Source organism: Protopterus annectens, chromosome 1.part1 (genome assembly GCF_019279795.1).
Source record: "Protopterus annectens isolate FY-2018-M chromosome 1.part1, PAN1.0, whole genome shotgun sequence".
Taxonomy (NCBI): domain Eukaryota; kingdom Metazoa; phylum Chordata; order Ceratodontiformes; family Protopteridae; genus Protopterus; species Protopterus annectens.
Window position 1 is genome coordinate 1935437083 of NC_056726.1, and position 18055 is coordinate 1935455137.

The window sequence follows — 18055 nt, forward strand, 5'->3', positions numbered from 1 at the left end:
CTTCTACGTGGCTCATCTCATCACAAAAGGATTCTCATCCAGAAAAAAAGAGGTCACTGTTCCCCTCTGCTCATCACTCATTAGACCCATTATAGAGTACAATGCCCCTTTTGGTATGTACCTCACAAGACATCTACAACAACTGGAAAGACCACAGAAATACCTCACAAAGAGGATTACTGGCCTTAAACATATGCCCTATGCAGACAATCTCAAAAAACTACAGCTTTACTCCATCACATATCACCTACTCAGGGGTGATCTCTGCCTAACATACAAAGCTATGTCAAACCCAGAGCTGTTGGACATGCTCCACTTAAAGAAATCCCAATCCCTCCGAGCTACACGCACTAGGGACCTAAACCTTGTCATCTCAATAAACAGAACATGCTGGAGGGATAGATTCCTGTCCCAGAGACTTCCCATACTCTGGAACAGATTACCTATCTATGTCAAACAGAGCTCCTCATTAGCACTCTTCAAGAAAAATCTTGATGATTGGATGGGAAATAGGAAATTCACCCCAGGGATCACTTCTGTGGCTCTGCTCGACAGGGGCACAGGAAAATAATTCTCTTGGGTGGCGAAAGCCAGGGTACATTTTTTGGTGAGGCTTGTATGGGCCCTAGGGCCAATAGCCTAGTACCTACCTATGAACCTATGAACCTATGAAGAGATTTCAGAAACATACAAAAGAAGGTTGTAAGAAGGACCTTAACATCACGGATACATATGCTGGTATTTTCTTTGATCTAGCACAAGACATCCTGGAGACTTGACGTTAAACAGACCCTAGAAAGTCTTTGCTAATACCAAGGCCACAACAGGTCATGGGATTCCAGTTGAATTCTTAAAATCCTCTAGAATGATAATGTTACAGTGCTGTTTGCTATATGGCAGTAAACTGGGAAAAGAGCAGGGGTCATATACTGGAAAAAGTCAAGTTATACAGCTGCACTTGTTCTACAAGCTAGCAAGATAATGCATAAGATCCTGTAATCTAAATTCCAGCAATACATAGACTGAGAACTGCTAGATGTGCATGCTGGTTTTAGAATGGAGAGAAGCATCAGAATTCAAATTGCCAGCACTCACTAGTTAATTGAGAAAGCACAGGAGTTCCAGAAAAAAATATTTATGTATGCTTTACTGACTATTCTAAAGCCTTTAGCTGCATGGACCAAAAAGAACTATGGCAAGTTCTTAGAGAAACATGACTATCAAGCCATCTGATTTGCCTTTTGAGGAATCATTCTGCAGCATAAGAAGTAACAATTAAAACAGAATATGTAATAATTGACTGGTTCAACAATGGGAAAGCAGTACAATAAGGCTGTATATTGTTACCCTATTTATTCAGTTTGCACAATGAATATATCATACAGAATGCCAGAACAAATCAGATACTAGATCAAAATTGAAAAACATTAACAACCTCTGATTTGCAAATGATACCACTCTAATGGTTGAAGGTGAAAGAACAACATGTAAAACTCGATTTGTTGCTCAACATCAATTAACTAAAATTATGTCATGTAGTCCTATAAATTATTTGCATATATTTGGGGAAGAAGTTGGGACTGTGACAGATTTTACTTCCCTTGGCTCAAAAATGTATGCAGACGGCGATCTCAGTCATGAGTTAAGACACATACTTTTTGGAAGGTCCACATAGTCAAAGTTATAGTTTATCCAACTGTAATGAATGCATGTGAGAGCTGGATTATAAGTAAGGCTATTGGTGATTTTTGAACTGTGGTGTTGAAGAAAACATTTGAAGGTTCTGTGGACTGCAAAAACATTGGTTCAATCAATAATTAAGAAAATAAATTCAGACTGTTCATTGGAAGGCTTAATAATAAAACTAAAACCCAAACACTCTGTCCACATAATGCAAATGTCTATAACTATTTGGATGCAAAGACAGTATTCACTAGTGAAGGCACTGATGCTGGCAAAACTGAAAGCGAAAGAAGGGGAAAGCAGAGGCTAAGGTAGAAAGATGGGATTACTTAAGTAATACATATAAATTTAAAGAAACTAAAGCAGTTCTTAATAGAAAAAACTTTCATGCTGAAGTCCTAGAGGTCTTGGCTTTATTGGTATAAATGTACATATAAAATGTAAAAAGTAAAAAGTTTTGAGCATTCAGAAGCCATATAGCTGAAATACTGGTATGTCCATAAGGGGTCATTTGCATATATCCCATGGGTCTCGACTATAAGATGTTTAAGGTATCACACAATCAGAAAACATATTAAAGTTCTTCATGATTATTTAATTAATGATATGAATGGTATATGTAGCTATCCTAGTGGTTTACAGGTTAATGTCATGTTCCTAGGACTTGTCTTCTCACATATAATGGAAAATGGGCTATTGTAAGCAAATATGTTGTTGACTGCAAACTAGATAACATAATTACTTCAATGAAAAATATGAAAATTCTTAAAGTTGGGATACAAAACATATACACTTTATGACACAGAAGGACCTTAGTCAGTAAATGTATAATCATAGGAGTTAGTAAAATGATGAAAATTATGAGAAGAATGTAAAAGGTCAGCTCTTAACAATGATACCATCATTAAAGAACTAGTGAGAATGACAGGTAACAATTTAAACATTCACCAGTATGTGCAGTATGCATCTGCCAGAACCAAAATGTGTAGTTACTTCATGGAATCCATTATACCATGATATAATTCCTTTTTCTGACTAGTCCTTGAAAATATCTCTGCATTTTTCAGCCTTTGAACATGCTGCATGAAACAAAGTGAAAACTATCATTCATTAATTAAAAATAATATATGAAATCATAGGAGATGTCATTATATGTTGTCAGCTGAATGATGACATTACTTTGGTGTTGTGATAAAAGCCTCTGCCTAACATATCTGCACATTAAAGCAGTCCACAGAATAATCTCCACAGCCTCTTTGGCAATGTGGGACTCTATAGAAGTTAAGTAACCAGGCAGTGACTGAAATGTGATAGTATGGCTCAGTTCTCTATGTATATATAACATATTATTGCAATATTATTATTTATAGACTACCTCTGCCCATTGTATATGCCAATATCCAGTGTTCTTCTATTTCAAGGTCTATACTTAGAACACACCACTGGGAAGCTAATACCAGATCTGGTACCTACTAAAAATAAATATTAGCAATAGAAGAATGTGATGAGTGCATTATACAGCACCTTCAGGGACTGCGAAATATTCTAGTTATATATTCAATCAACTGTTTAACATATCTGAAAAATAATATATGTATGTTTGTATATGTATATATATGTATATCTGGTGTGTGTGTGTGTGTGTGTGTGTGTGTGTGTGTGTGTGTGTGTGTGTGTGTGTGTGTGTGTGTGTGTGTGTGTGTGTGTGTGTGTGTGTGTGTGTGTGTGTGTGTGTGTGTGTGTGTGTGTGTGTGTGTGTGTGTGTGTGTGTGTGTGTGTGTGTGTGTGTGTGTGTGTGTGTGTGTGTGTGTGTGTGTGTGTGTGTGATCCCCACACCTCCTTCTAATTATAGATACCAACTCCGAAATCGCACTACAGTGTTAGAAAGGGTATATTTCCCTGATCCTCACTATATTGCAATATCCATTTACAGCTATGGACACTGTATAAATGTAGAAGCGGTATGGTATACCATAATGTACGCAAACACGGAATACTGGAAATAACAGCTTTGTGTCAACTATTTTGGTGGCACAAACTTTGGAGAAACAAACTTTCGGATATCTGGTCTTGTTTATTTGCTGTTCATCAGAGCATAATTTTAATGATGTAAATGAGACCCATATCTATATCTATATCTATATATATATATATATATATATATATATATATATATATAAAATGATATATACATATATATATATATATATATATATATAGGTCTACTTTGTTTCACTGAAAGCTCATTTCACTGAATTTCAATTCACCCTGACCAAATTGCTGAAAGCTCAAATTGCTGAAAATTCATTTCGCCGAATTCTCATTTGACTAAGTGAAATACTGGCACTGTGTAGAGTACTGTAAGGCAAGTAAAAGGTATATGCCCATTAGTAATAATGTGTATGTGTTATGCAATATTATTAAGCAAAAAGTGAAAGATATTAAGAAGTGGCAATCATCTGAAAGATATCGTAGATGAGAAACCTAGATTTACCTTCAAGCTACAGACCCTGGGAACTACCGCCCCATAAGCTTAACCAGCCTGGTCTGCAAAGCTATGGAAAAATCATTATGGAACTCATAAACAGAGACATTGGGGACCTACAGACACTTGACCCCACCCAGTTCAGCTTTGTAAAGGGCAGATCCTGCCTTTTGAACCTGGTTGACTTTTTCGAAACAGTCACTAGAGCCATTGATGAGGGCAAAGCAGTCCATACAGCCTACCTGGACTTGGCTAAGGCCTTCGACACAATACCCCAATCAGGCATCATAGATAAGCTCAACAGCTTAAATGTAAACCCTTATGTCGCTAGATGGGTTGCAAACTGGCTAAAGGACAGAACCCATAAAGTTAAAATCGTTGGAGCAATGTCAGACTCAAAGCCAGTCACAAGTGGTGTCCCACAGGGATCTGTCCTGGGACCCCTCTTGTTCGGCATTTATTTCTCAGATGTTAAAACAAACATGGGAGGGTTGTGGCTGACAAAGTTCGCAGATGACTGCAAACTAGGCGCCATAGTCGATACACCAGTGGACACATACATCCTACAAAAAGGCCTCACGGAAACAGACAACTGGTGCCGGAGTTATGGCCTTAAACTAAATGCCAAAAAATGTATAGTCATCCCCTTTGGGAAAAACAAAGTACCCACAAATTATCACATAGACAGCAACCCACTGAGTACGGAAAAAGTAACCAGAGACCTAGGGACGCAAGTCAACAGCGACCTCTCATTTGACACCCATGTTGCCAAAGTGGTTAGAAAAACATTCTACCTTGCACACCTTATCATGAAGGGATTCACATCTAGATCCAAGGATGTCATTGTACCCCTATACTCCTCCTTCATCAGACCCATGATTGAGTACAATGCCCCATTTGGTATGTACCTCACCTGGCATTTGCAACAGCTGGAGAGACCACAAAAGTACCTCACCAAGAGGATCAAGGGTATCCAACATATGTCTTATTCTGCCAGACTAAAGAAACTCCAGCTCTATTCAGTAGCATACCGGCTGCTCAGAGGTGATCTCTGCCTGACGTACAAGGCCATGTCCAATCAGAAACTGATGGACATACTCCACCTCAAAAAATCCAAATCCATCAGAACCACGAGAGCTAAAGACTTAAACCTCGGCACAAGTATGAATAGGACATGCTGGAGGGGTAGATTCATAACCCAGAGACTTCCCATGCTCTGGAACAAGATCCCAGTTCATGTTAGGCAGAGCCTCTCACTGACTCTCTTCAAGAGAAATCTTGATGAGTGGATGGGAGATCGTACGTTTACCCCAGGGGTCACATCTGTGTCACTACTAGACATGTGCACAGTAAACTAATTCTATTATATAAGGGGACCTTCACTGTGTCACTACTAGACAGAGGCACGGTATTCTAAATCTATTCTGTGCATTTTGTACCATTTTATGGGGTGGCGAAAGCCACATCACTATGGCTAGGCTTACAAATGCCCCAGGGCAGACAGCCTAGTACTAAACTATGAAACTATGAAACTGTAAGTAATATAAAAGATATGTTATGCATAGAACCTGGGCTAAAAAATAAGAAGTTTAATAGTGTTTCCTCTGCACATATGAGAACAGGGAATTTTCCCTCTAGGCATTGCAAAGCATGTTCAAATGAGAATGATTTAAACGATTTTATACATCCTATTACAAATAAAAAATATACTTTTGAGGTTTATGCAGATTGCCATACAGAGAATGTGGTTTACTTAGCATGCTGTAAATCATGTCCGAGTTTTTATGTTGGAAAAACTAACTGTAAGTTAAAAACAAGAATATTGCACCACTTGTCATCTATCAGACAGAAAGACAAACATAATGCAATATATCAGCATGTTTTTAGCTTTCCAGATCATACTTTTGTTTTTATGGTTCTACATGTTGCATAGATAAAAGGGGTGGGGGGGGCATTGTCAATGATACTGAGTATGCCGAATTAAGATGGATTATACAGTTGGCTGCTGACAACCCACTTGGGTTAAATAGGTCTGTACTTTTAAAACCAGCCTTAAAGAAAAGGGTCAAGTATAGAAAGTAACTGGTTGTTTTTAAAATTGTTTTATTATTTAAAGCTTGTAATGGTTATGTGAAGTTTGTCTTATGAAGGGTTTTTTAACCTGAATGTGCTTAGATTTTATAATAAAAGATTTTGGCCAGTTTGGACTCTTGTTTCATTTATTTTTTGATCTGTTTCCTCAGGGATAGCGCAATCTCTGAGTCAGTATTTATATATATATATATATATATATATATATATATATATATATATATATATATATATATATATATATATATATATATATATATATATATATATATATATATATATATCTGCACACACACACACACACACATATATATATATATTTACATATATATATGTACATATATATGTATATATATATTTACATATATATGTATATATATATATATATATATATATATATATATATATATATATATATATCTATATATATATATATATATATATATATATATATATATATATATATATATATATATATATATATATATATATATATCCCCAGGATTCACGAAGCCTCCGTGTAAGAGTTATAACTCTTACACGGAGGCTGCAGTAAACAGTGATGTCAGCATGCTCTGCATATTCATGAGAGCATGCTGAATCACACCTAAGTCTAACACGGTCCGTGTAAGACAGTAGGGGGCGTGTCCGTAGGCTGAGCCCTGCAAGCGGACACGCCCCCAGAAGTCTAAAAGTGCCCAAAGTAGACACCCACAACAGAGTCCATGGAAATGTGAATAAACACAACACAACACATGCCCCTACAGACCATAAACATATAAAAGAAATATAAATGAACATGTCATATTTTTTTTAAATTGTAAAGATGTTTAACCGTGAGTGCGCTCGTTTGTGCAGGCGTGCCGTAGCGCAGCTACAGTTAGCAGTCAATGGGAAAGCATATAAGAACTAAATATGCAAAATAAGCCAGGAAGCAATAGCGTAGCGGTAGAGATGCCGGCTGCAGAGCAGGCATTCATGGTTCGAGCCCCACAACACAAATTTTTTTTTTGCAAAATAAGCAGGAAACAAGTCCCTGACACATATGTACACATAAAACCAGAATATATGTAAAATGCAATGAAATATCCCATTTATATTGAATAAATGTGAGCTAAGAAATGAATATAAACTGCCAGATGTGCCCATAGCTGAGCTACAGTACAACAGAGTGAGTGTATGTGCCCGTAGATAAGCATTGGTCCAACTGGTGCAAACTGAGTGCCCGTAGCTGAGCAGTGGTTTACCATGCTAAATATATGTGCTCCTAACTGAGCTGAGTGGAATATGCATGCCGATAGCCAAATGAGGCTTAAACCAGCGTACCCCGTTTGCGCGGAGCTGCGCACCGCGCAAACGAGCTAACCGACGGGCAACGTTGAGCAAGCCGTATCAAAACTGCCTTTACACAGACACACCCCTCAACATGTCTAGACAGTCATGAAAAATAAAAAGCAGTGGCCAGGTTCGAACCCAGGATACTATACACCATAGTCAAGGTACAGAACCACTAAGCCATGACAGCAGTACCTAGAAATGCAATAATAGCTCATATATAGGAATGAATACAAACTACAGCATGACAATGCAGGTTTACTGAAGTTGATACAATTCCAAACTGGCCAATCACAGATATGTGCGGGAAAATGGACTATATAAGCCCCATAGGCGGGAATACACAGCATAAACGATTGTAGAACAGACCTGCAGGCAGAATGTCAGGTGTAGGTGAGGGTAGTCGCTTTCGAGCGCAGAGGTGGGGTGTTGAGGAGTCCAGGTACATGGCCTGGCTCCTAGTCCACAACCATGAGGCCCAACTCATGCAGGGCCAGGTCCTCTGGGGAGCGTACAGGGCTGAGGCGTGGGACCAGTTGGCTCATGAACTCACCAGTGCCACAGGAATTCCAAGGACAGGTGAGCAGGTCCGTCACCACCATGCGGACCTGAAGAGACACAAGCAGGACCAACTGAACCTTTGGATCCAGGAGGCCCGGCAATCACCCAACGCCCCACCACTGAGTAAGTAACAATTAATTATGTATGTAGAAAGTTAAACTACCTGAAATTATGGAGATGTGTATTCCAATATTACTTCATTTATATTACAGCTGCAGGTGTCCGTTCTGCGAACCGCAGAGCCTATGCCGATAGGCTGGTGCGGTTGCGCCACCAGGCAGGTCAGTAATCCACTACTAGTAACTGTAAAGATATATAAATGTATGACAGTCAGCAAAAGAGTGCAGTGTAGCCAGGAAGGAATTAAATCTGCAAGTAACAGTGTGAAAGTGTATGCAAGTATTGCCTGATTACAACAGTTCCCAGCCTGTAAGTGTAAACTAAACATGACACTGTCCAACATATATTTTGAAGTAAAACTGCCCTGCCTGTAAGAAAATAGTACACAACCTGCAGCAGCATGTAAAGTATAGCTGCAGAAGAGGATGAAATCACATGTGTGAAATATATCCCTGTGGAAATACTGAAACATGACAGAAGTGAGACTGCTGGAAAGAACTGTAATAACTGTTGTTAAAACATGTCAATAAAGCCTAGAAGTACCAGTCTGAATAGTAACATGAAAGCAAGTGAGAGAGTGTGAGAAAGTGTCAGGAATACAGCAATACAGTAGTTATAACCCCTGAATAAACCATACTGCAGTTAGGACAGAATTAAATGCATGTGAGACTCAGAACCAAACAGCAAAATCTGTTCAAAGTGTTGCTGCATGTGGAATGTGTACACCAACATCTGGATATGTTTCTCCCAGTCTGAAATACGCAGATAGGATGATTGTCTGATATACCAAACATCCACACTTGTCCACAAGTATATAAAGCACAGGTAACAGGATGATGTATCTGAACAAAGCTCGATATGAATGTGTATGAACAGCAATAAAATGTAGATTGATGTTGCAGTAACAGTTCCATCTGCAAGGTTAAGTAGTTAACATATAGGACACTGTAGTTAGAACAGTAGTGTGTATATAACTGTAGCTATTAGAAATGTACAGCATATGTATTTGTATTCAAAGGTGTTAATATTACTTTATTTACCCCACCCTCTAACCACCTATAACCCATTCCACGTGAAAATGGTATGTGCAATCACAATTACCACCCCTGGACGTCTGTCCTGTTGGGTCATATATATTTGCATGTCTGTTGATGCATCCGCCCTGTTCATACATCCACACCTGATGGCCTGTTGCCATCAATCAACCCTGCATGTTGTTGGACTGTGTATTACTGTTCAAATTATGCATGTGTTATGCACGCTGTTCAATGGTGTGAATATCTGGGTGTTTGGTTAATGGGAATACTAATGCATGCTGTTACAACTAATTGTGAATGGTATTAAATGTCACTAACCCAAACTGTCATGACATAATGCAAAACATAGAACGACAGGGAAGGCGGGTTCCAGCGGACCCACCTCTCCCACCTCAGCTGGCGAGTGCACCTGGCACTAGTGCCGAGTCCGGACCCTCCTCCGGTGGCCCTGTGCCACCTGCGGGTGGAAGCGCTGCAGGGGATGGGGCTCACCCCCCCCTCTGCAAGTGTGGCCGGAGGAGATCCACCACTCACCCTCCGTAGCGTCCGGACTGTGGTGCGTAGGGATATTCGGGACTCTGTCCTCGAGCCCCTACACCAGCTCGAGGCATGGGTGGTGCAACTAACGGGCATGCCCATTGCCCTGCCTACACAGCCCCCAGCACAGCCCCGTCCTGGGCAGTGAAGGAACAGTGGCAACTGCCTATGGGTGGGGATATCAGTTCCACTGTTGCCATCTGTGGGCTCATGGGCTCTGGATATCCAAACCTCCGTCCCCGTCAATTGTGTAACCCCCCACACGTGTCATACACCGCCCCTGTATGCGTCTTGTTTGTCTTGTCTGTTAACCTACCCAACCTACCTCCCCAGCTGTACCGACTACCTTCACCTGACATACCACTCTCACCTGAAAAAAAAAAAAAGGGCACTCTGTACCCACAAAAATTACGCCCCATACATAGCTGCCCATTCCGCACACATGTCTACTGGACATGGAACCTATCAATTCCAATTGGCTGTACAACAAGTATTATTGTTGTCCTGACACCTCTCTCAGGGGTGGAAGGTTTCAAATGTCACACCAAATTACATACATATGCACAGCTGTTGCTGCTGAAGAAATGGGCAGCTATGGGCCTTACCTACATCCCTCCTGCACATCCCAAGCTTGTTTCCCTACTGTCTTACCCTCTTTGTGACCCCTTTTTCACCACTTTCCTGTCTCCCCATTTTCTTTTCTTTCAAGGAAAATAGCGCGGGTGTGCGCAAGAGTAAGCACGTTTAAGTGGTTGTAAGCAGGTGTGCGTGGAGCTAACCGCCAGTGCGCATGCGTGAGCTCCGCGCAAACCAGCGCTAACCCAGTTACAACTGCTTAAAAGTGCCTTAGGCACTTTGATTGACAGGTCTTGTACTCAGTTCAAATGAAAAATAAAATCCCACTGTGAGTCCCGAACCCAGGACCTTGGCAACTATAGTCTGCATGACTTACCACTAAGCCATGACTCTTATATAGAAACATTGTGCTAAAGTAAATATATCATTTAACAGTAGGAATGAATGTAAAGGGAATATAGATGTGTAGTACACAAAGCATGACATTTAGAATCACAAACAAAACTGGTGGATTTCCATAATAGTAGTGTGTGAACAGAAACAGCCATGCTAGTTGGAAGCTAGTAGGTAATAATGTCACCATAGCACCTTGCAAGACACACACATACTCACAGCAGGATAAGCACTGCCCATACCCCACAACCTCTTACAGGAACACATCCGGACCAAGTAATAAAATATGTGGAGCAAAGGCCCAAAACCAGGGACACATTACAAATAAAGTTACAACAAACGCAGACAGTTCAGAAAGTAACAGGGTCTACACCTTGTGGGATGTTTGGAAGGGTATGCAGTCTGGAACTTGAATGTTTGTCACCATATTCTGACTTGAGCCCAGACTGACTTGCCAGATAAAGGTGTGCATGAGATATTGACCAAATTATGAGGCAGAAATGTGGACAGCCTGCAAATATCTGTACACATGACGGGTCCAACACCACCATATTTGAATAGTTAAGAACCTAGACATAGCAACAGTGAATGTCTTACAGGGATGCCCCACAGACCCCATGTGAAATGTACAAACAGTAGGCAGAAAGGTGTAACACATGCAATGGTAACTATGGAGTCCAGAAAGTATTCACCACTCGCATGGCAGAAAAAGTGTAGTAATACATATGCTCATGCTAACCCACAGTCACAACTGCAGCATACCAGACATTTTAATGGGTGTACCCCACTGATATGTACCATTCCATGAGGCACATAACTGATAAACCTGAAGGTCTCTGGGGCCTGCTTAGCAGCATACTCAAATACCCTAATAGATGTCAAGGCCCACACCATGGCCAGACCACACTGCATGCTGTAACACCCTAGCAGATATAGCAAGCATTCCAAGGTGTGAATGTACATGGAAAATAGGAAAGCTACAGCAGCACACTACAGTCAAGACACCTAGCAGGCATACAAGTAGTGACTGTAAAGGGCAACTATTGAAGACTTAGCAACAGAGTGCAAGCAAATGTGAAAGGAAAGCACACACACACACACACACACATTAACAATAGTAGTAGTTGTAGTTGTCAGTGTACATACACAGTTAGTACAGGAAACTGGAGAAATGAATGGAGGAATGTTAATCTACAACACACCTGGAAATATGAGAGAGATACCAACCTTTACACTCACAGAACATTGTCCACAGCATAACAGCATGGTCCCTGCCCTTAACATCTGAAAGGGCTACGCCTATCTCACACACCTTTTTATAGCACTGTTCTGAAATCACAGTGAGAACTGCAATCAGTACACAACTGGCTGCATGCAATTAGCAAATGCTGGCTAACAATTGGTGCAGAGGCCATCACATGGGCATATGCAGATACCTACAAAAGTATGCTGTACTCCATGTCCACGCATGCAATACTTTCATTGCACCCTGAGAAGGACGTGAGAGACAGACAGAGAGAGAGAGAGAGAGACAGAGAAAACTGCAATTAAGCAGACAGAAACGAATTGTTCAGCAACAGCTACCTGAAAGCTGACAACTGGGAAGTGGAGCAGCAGGACAGAGAACCAGACAGCAGCAGAAGCAGCTGTGACAAACACAGGTAATGTAAAGTAATACTATAAAGGTCTACATACTGTGAACCCTCCATATGTGTCATTGGTCTGTATCCATATGTATATGAAGATGTGTAAAGGGCAGGAGACATACAGCAACTATCAGTGAAGGCTGTACATACATTTGTATGTGAGAGCATGTATGTGCACATATCAATGTTGTTTGATTGTAGGTTGTAGTGCCATGTACAAATTAGGTTACACAGCTATGTATGTTTAGCAGTATGTTAGTGTGTGTATACAGTATGGTAGACAAATATGTTGATATACCTGTCTAACATATGGATATGTATGTATGTCAACATATGTATGTGTATATATATATATATATATATATGTATATATATATATATATATATATATATATATATATATATATATATATATATATATATGATATGCATATATGTATACATACATAGAGAGAGAGATGTAGGAATACATAGACAGATGTCGATAGAATATTGTACCAACATATCTATGTAATGCACACATGCAGATATAGATATATGTAGATACATATACATAGACAGACTGATCTGACTACCTACAGGTATGATTGTATATGATGACCTGCAACACAGCCTGTCCCACCCCCTCTGTCACTCACACCCCTCTGTGCCCCCCTCCACATCTATGGCAATATATGTACATCAATATATATGTGTATATGTATACGGACATATATATATATATATATATATATATATATATATATATATATATATATATATATATAGATATATCTATATACATATAGATATATCTATATACATATATATATATATATATATATATAGAGAGAGAGAGAGATGTATATAAAGTCTGAGTGAGGCACATGTGTACAGATGTATTGCAACAGGTGCCTGGTGACAAAGGCATGGAGTGAACACCAGTGTCAAATCCGGAGTATCATACCACATTCCAGATCACCCACACCAGTAACCACCAGATATGTGATTGGCCGCCCACCACTGCATGTGTCAGGGGTGAGCAGGGTCAGAAATGTGTAGAATAGTGGCCCCAATGATAGTCACAGTGGCACACTATCCCTGGAATACCTGCACATGGTATGTGTCCGCAGACATGGTGAGTCAGGTATGGACATGTAGGTCGGTGTACCCCCACACCACATAATGGATGCCATGGTATGGACCTCACATTACAGCAACAGATATGGAGAAGGACACAGTGACATGTACAACACTGTGACAACGCACTCAAACACATTACCAATGCACAGTGACTGACAACACCACAGAGTACACATATGCTACCCACATAGAGGTTACCACTCCCAGATTTACATATGGAGGTCACACCCATGACAGATGTCCAACAACCATAGTAACACCTCCCACCATCCACAACCTACATGTCTGCTGTGTGTCGTCCGTGCCACTGCAATAGTGTGCACATGTGGAGGTAAGAGTTCCTACTCACAGATAAGACACACCCTGCAATAAACCACACAGTGTTAAGAAGCGAGACTCCCCATGAGTACATGTCACACATACCCCTGCTGAATGTTAGTCAGATAGGTAATATGCCATATGAGTCACCCTGTGTAACTGTGTGACAGCAGCAGTTACCATCACACCACATGTGTCACAATGGTCAGGGTAGCAGAACAGTATGCTGCTGTAGACACAGGGGCAATAGCATATTGTATAGTATTGTATTGTAATGTAATGTATTGTGTTGTATTGTATTGGTATGGTGAGGTGCCTCCTTCATGGAGTGGAACCACTGCTGCTGTGCACCAGTGTACAGGTACATATCCTGTAGTCAGGCTAGTGTTACATAGCACTCCTATATGTGTGTTTAGCTCCTGTCAGAGGTTATGTAGCATGCAACTGGGGATACCATCAGGTCCCATCCATGTTGTGTATTCTGCTGTCCTGTTGGTGTCTCTCACCTGGACATCTGTGATGACAGGGAGGTTACAGTCAGCTGGGATAACTATGCCTTATTACAGGGGAGAGGGCGGGGTGACACCTGCACTGAACCTGTCCGCCACAATGTTGTCGATATCTGTGGTGTCAGTGAAATATGTGTTGTGTACTACCTATGGGCATAGAGGATGGCTCCTGACCAGGTTGCTAACATAACTGAGGAAGGCCTCCTGGTCATCTGTAGTGTCACTCTTGAATTCCCTCTCAACGTTGCCCATGTAGTCAGTATGATGGGAAATAGATCCTTACCAGTGCTGCTCAGACATGCCCTCCCTTCAGTGAATGATGCTCTGTCTTGCAGTAGCTTCCATCTTCTGTAATACAATCTGTCTATGGCTGGGGTCCACCAGACAGGATGCTGTCCCTTTGTGGAGAGTGTCTTGGTCAGATATGGGATTGCATGATCCATGCATTCTTGGAGATGTCTGTAGAAAGCAATTGTGTAGGGGTCACCATTGTGGGTTGTATCTGCCACTGGCCCAGTGGGCTGTAAGGATACCATATCACTGTTACAAAGTGTAAAGTTTGTATCTGTAATGTTATGCACTATAGTCATCTGTGCTGGTGGTGGAGGTGGGATATGTATATCCAGGGCAATCAGTGTGTGGTCAGCCCACAGTAGTTGCCGATGTAGGCCATACAGTACCTAGATACAAACCCCAGAGTGAGGAGGTGCTTCTGACCTGAATCGGTGTTCTGACTGCTGGTGTTTGGTAGTATGTCGTATGGCGTCTGCCAGGTACTGTTGCACAGTTGCTGGCCGAGCACTGATACCTGGCCATCTACATGTGTATCCACCAATAGACAGACAGATGCTACATATGTGAGATATGTTGTATCATAACAGTCGAGTAGCATGTGTAGTATGTGTGCCAAAGTCTGCTGACATATATTGCTGATACCAGGTTATTTTCTTTCTCAGGTACATGGCCCACCGGAACCCCACCTACTCCACAGCTGAGGATGAGGAGATACACCAGAGCCTGGTGCGGGACTATGCAATACTCTTTTCCCGCACCAGCCAGAATCAGCAGGAGAGGGCTGCACTGTGGCAAGACCTTGTCCGTCGGGTAAATGATATAGGCATGCATAATAGGACATATGAGCAGGTACGACATCACTGCAGTGATTTAATCAGACATGTCCGTCAGCGTGCGTCAGATATCCACAGGCAACAGGTCGCCACAGGTGGTGGGGTGGCTACACATCCCCACTCACCAGACTGGAGGGACTACTCCTGAGTGTAGTGGCTCCAGTCCACCAGCAACAACAACAGCAGCAGACATGCATCATGATGGAGGCTGGAGCCACACAGCAGCAAGACGGTGAACGAGCAGGTAATATGTCATATGTATAGTTGACTGTTGTGTACACTGGTAGTTAATGCATGTGTGAGGTGTGTCCTTGGTTTGTAGCTGTCACCATAGTATTTAATGTGCAAGTGTGATATCCTCAATATTAGCTGCCGACCTGTGAAAGGCGACTGTTGTACTCCTGACCTGTATCATACTCAGTAACAATGGCACAGTTGTGCCCACTGACATTAGTTTCTTCATGTCTGCAGGACCCTCTGGTATAACTGCAATGCAGCCTATCCATGCTGGTGAGTGTGTATTAACAATTCCTGTAATAGTGTTGATAGTAATAGTACTATTTGGCTCACTTAGTAGTGCTCTTTGTATGCATGTAGGTGTGTCTGTGTCTGTGTGTTGATATCACGCATACTGAGTACTGTACAATTGTGTGAAACTGTGTGCATGTGTGCATGTGTGCATGTGTGCATGTGTGCATGTGTGCATGTGTGCATGTGTGCATGTGCATGTGTGCATGTGTGCACCTGTGCATGTGTGCATGTGTGCACCTGTGCATGTGTGCACCTGTGCATGTGTGCACCTGTGCATGTGCATGTGTGCATGTGCATGTGTGCACCTGTGCATGTGCATGTGTGCATGTGTGCATGTGCATGTGCATGTGTGCATGTGTGCACCTGTGCACATGTGCATGTGTGCACCTGTGCATGTGTGCATGTGTGCACCTGTGCATGTGTGCATGTGTGCACCTGTGCATGTGTGCATGTGTGCATGTGTGCATGTGTGCATCGCTGGTAATGTGTAGACATTGTAAACTGTGTTTCCTGTTTCCTTCCCACAGGTTCTGTTGCTGCTCTGGTGTCATGTAGCAGGGAACCTGAGTCAGGTGCCGTGGGTACTGATAATGATGACATTGGTGTAATGGCACAGGAAGGTATGCCAGGGTCCGCCATTGGTCAGCCAATTGACAGTACACAGCTGTCGACCCCATCAATGCGCACAGTTATCCTGCCAATACACCCCTTGTCACCACTGTCCCTAGGTGATGGACAGCATACAGTGGGCATTGACCAGGGTAATGTGGTATCTGTGGCACATGCTTCCCCACACAGCAGCCATGGGCATGGCCCAGAGATGGTACCACACAGACAGATGTCCAGGGGTTCTCGTGGGAGCATCCATGGGCATACTGCCCCTGTCAGACGTGCCCACAGAGGTCTTACAACCTCGGCTATGTTTCGGACTGTCATGCAGGCACAGTCACGTATGGAACGGTACACCAGACAGGGTCTGAGGGAGCTGGCAGCATGTCGCACAGCCATGACTGACAGTATGCGTGACATTGCGGCTGCCATCCGTGATTTCACCGATGTCGTAGACAGACGTTGTGGGGACATATTAGACCGGTTCCACAACTACATGTCCATGAGCCAGGGTGATGGTGGGCGGTTGAGGCGTCGACGTGGCCGTATGCCAGCAACAGCAGCAGCTGGCAGTCGGCGCGGACGACAACAGGGCCGCGGCCGCCCCCGTAGTGCCAGCAGCAGCCCCAGCAATGCTGGGTCTGTGCTGTCATCAGACCGCCCCAGGAGACCACGTGCACGTGGCTCTGGCCAGGCCCGACAGGGATCTGTGTCCAGTCAACGAACACCTGCTTCTGATGACAGTACCCAGTCTGGGTTGGTACCAGATACGGTCCGTAGCACCCCTGCAAGGCACAGGTACCGTGTCCGTGGCCAGAGACACTGATCTGTATGACCTGGCAGGTACAGTCTGTGGCTGTCCACAAACACCAGTATATGGCAGCCATGAGGTGGAACTGTGTGCATCCATACACACATGCAAATTGACAACACCTAGGGCTACCGCATACACACACTGCATCAACATTGCCCCACCTTCTACTGCTGTCCCTCACCAACACACATACACATACATGTCAATTGGTGGTATGGGTGGCTGACTCAGGCATACCAAGTTCACACCCTGTGCATATGATGAAACTGTGCCACCTCCTGCAATCTGTAACAACTGTGCAGGTACAGGTTAACATGTTGCTGATGCACAGGGTGACCACATAGATGTGTAGTAATAGTATCATGTTGTTAACAGTACTGTGTGCTGAATTAATTGTGGGTATATCACAGCATGCCTGATGCAGTAGTTGTGTGATTGTCATGTCCTGTTGTCTACACCCATGGTAAGTACCATAGTGTATCATCTGCACATGTTGGCATACTGGTGGTAATGATGTCAACAGAAGGCTACATACATAGGTAGCACAGGGGATAGGGTAAT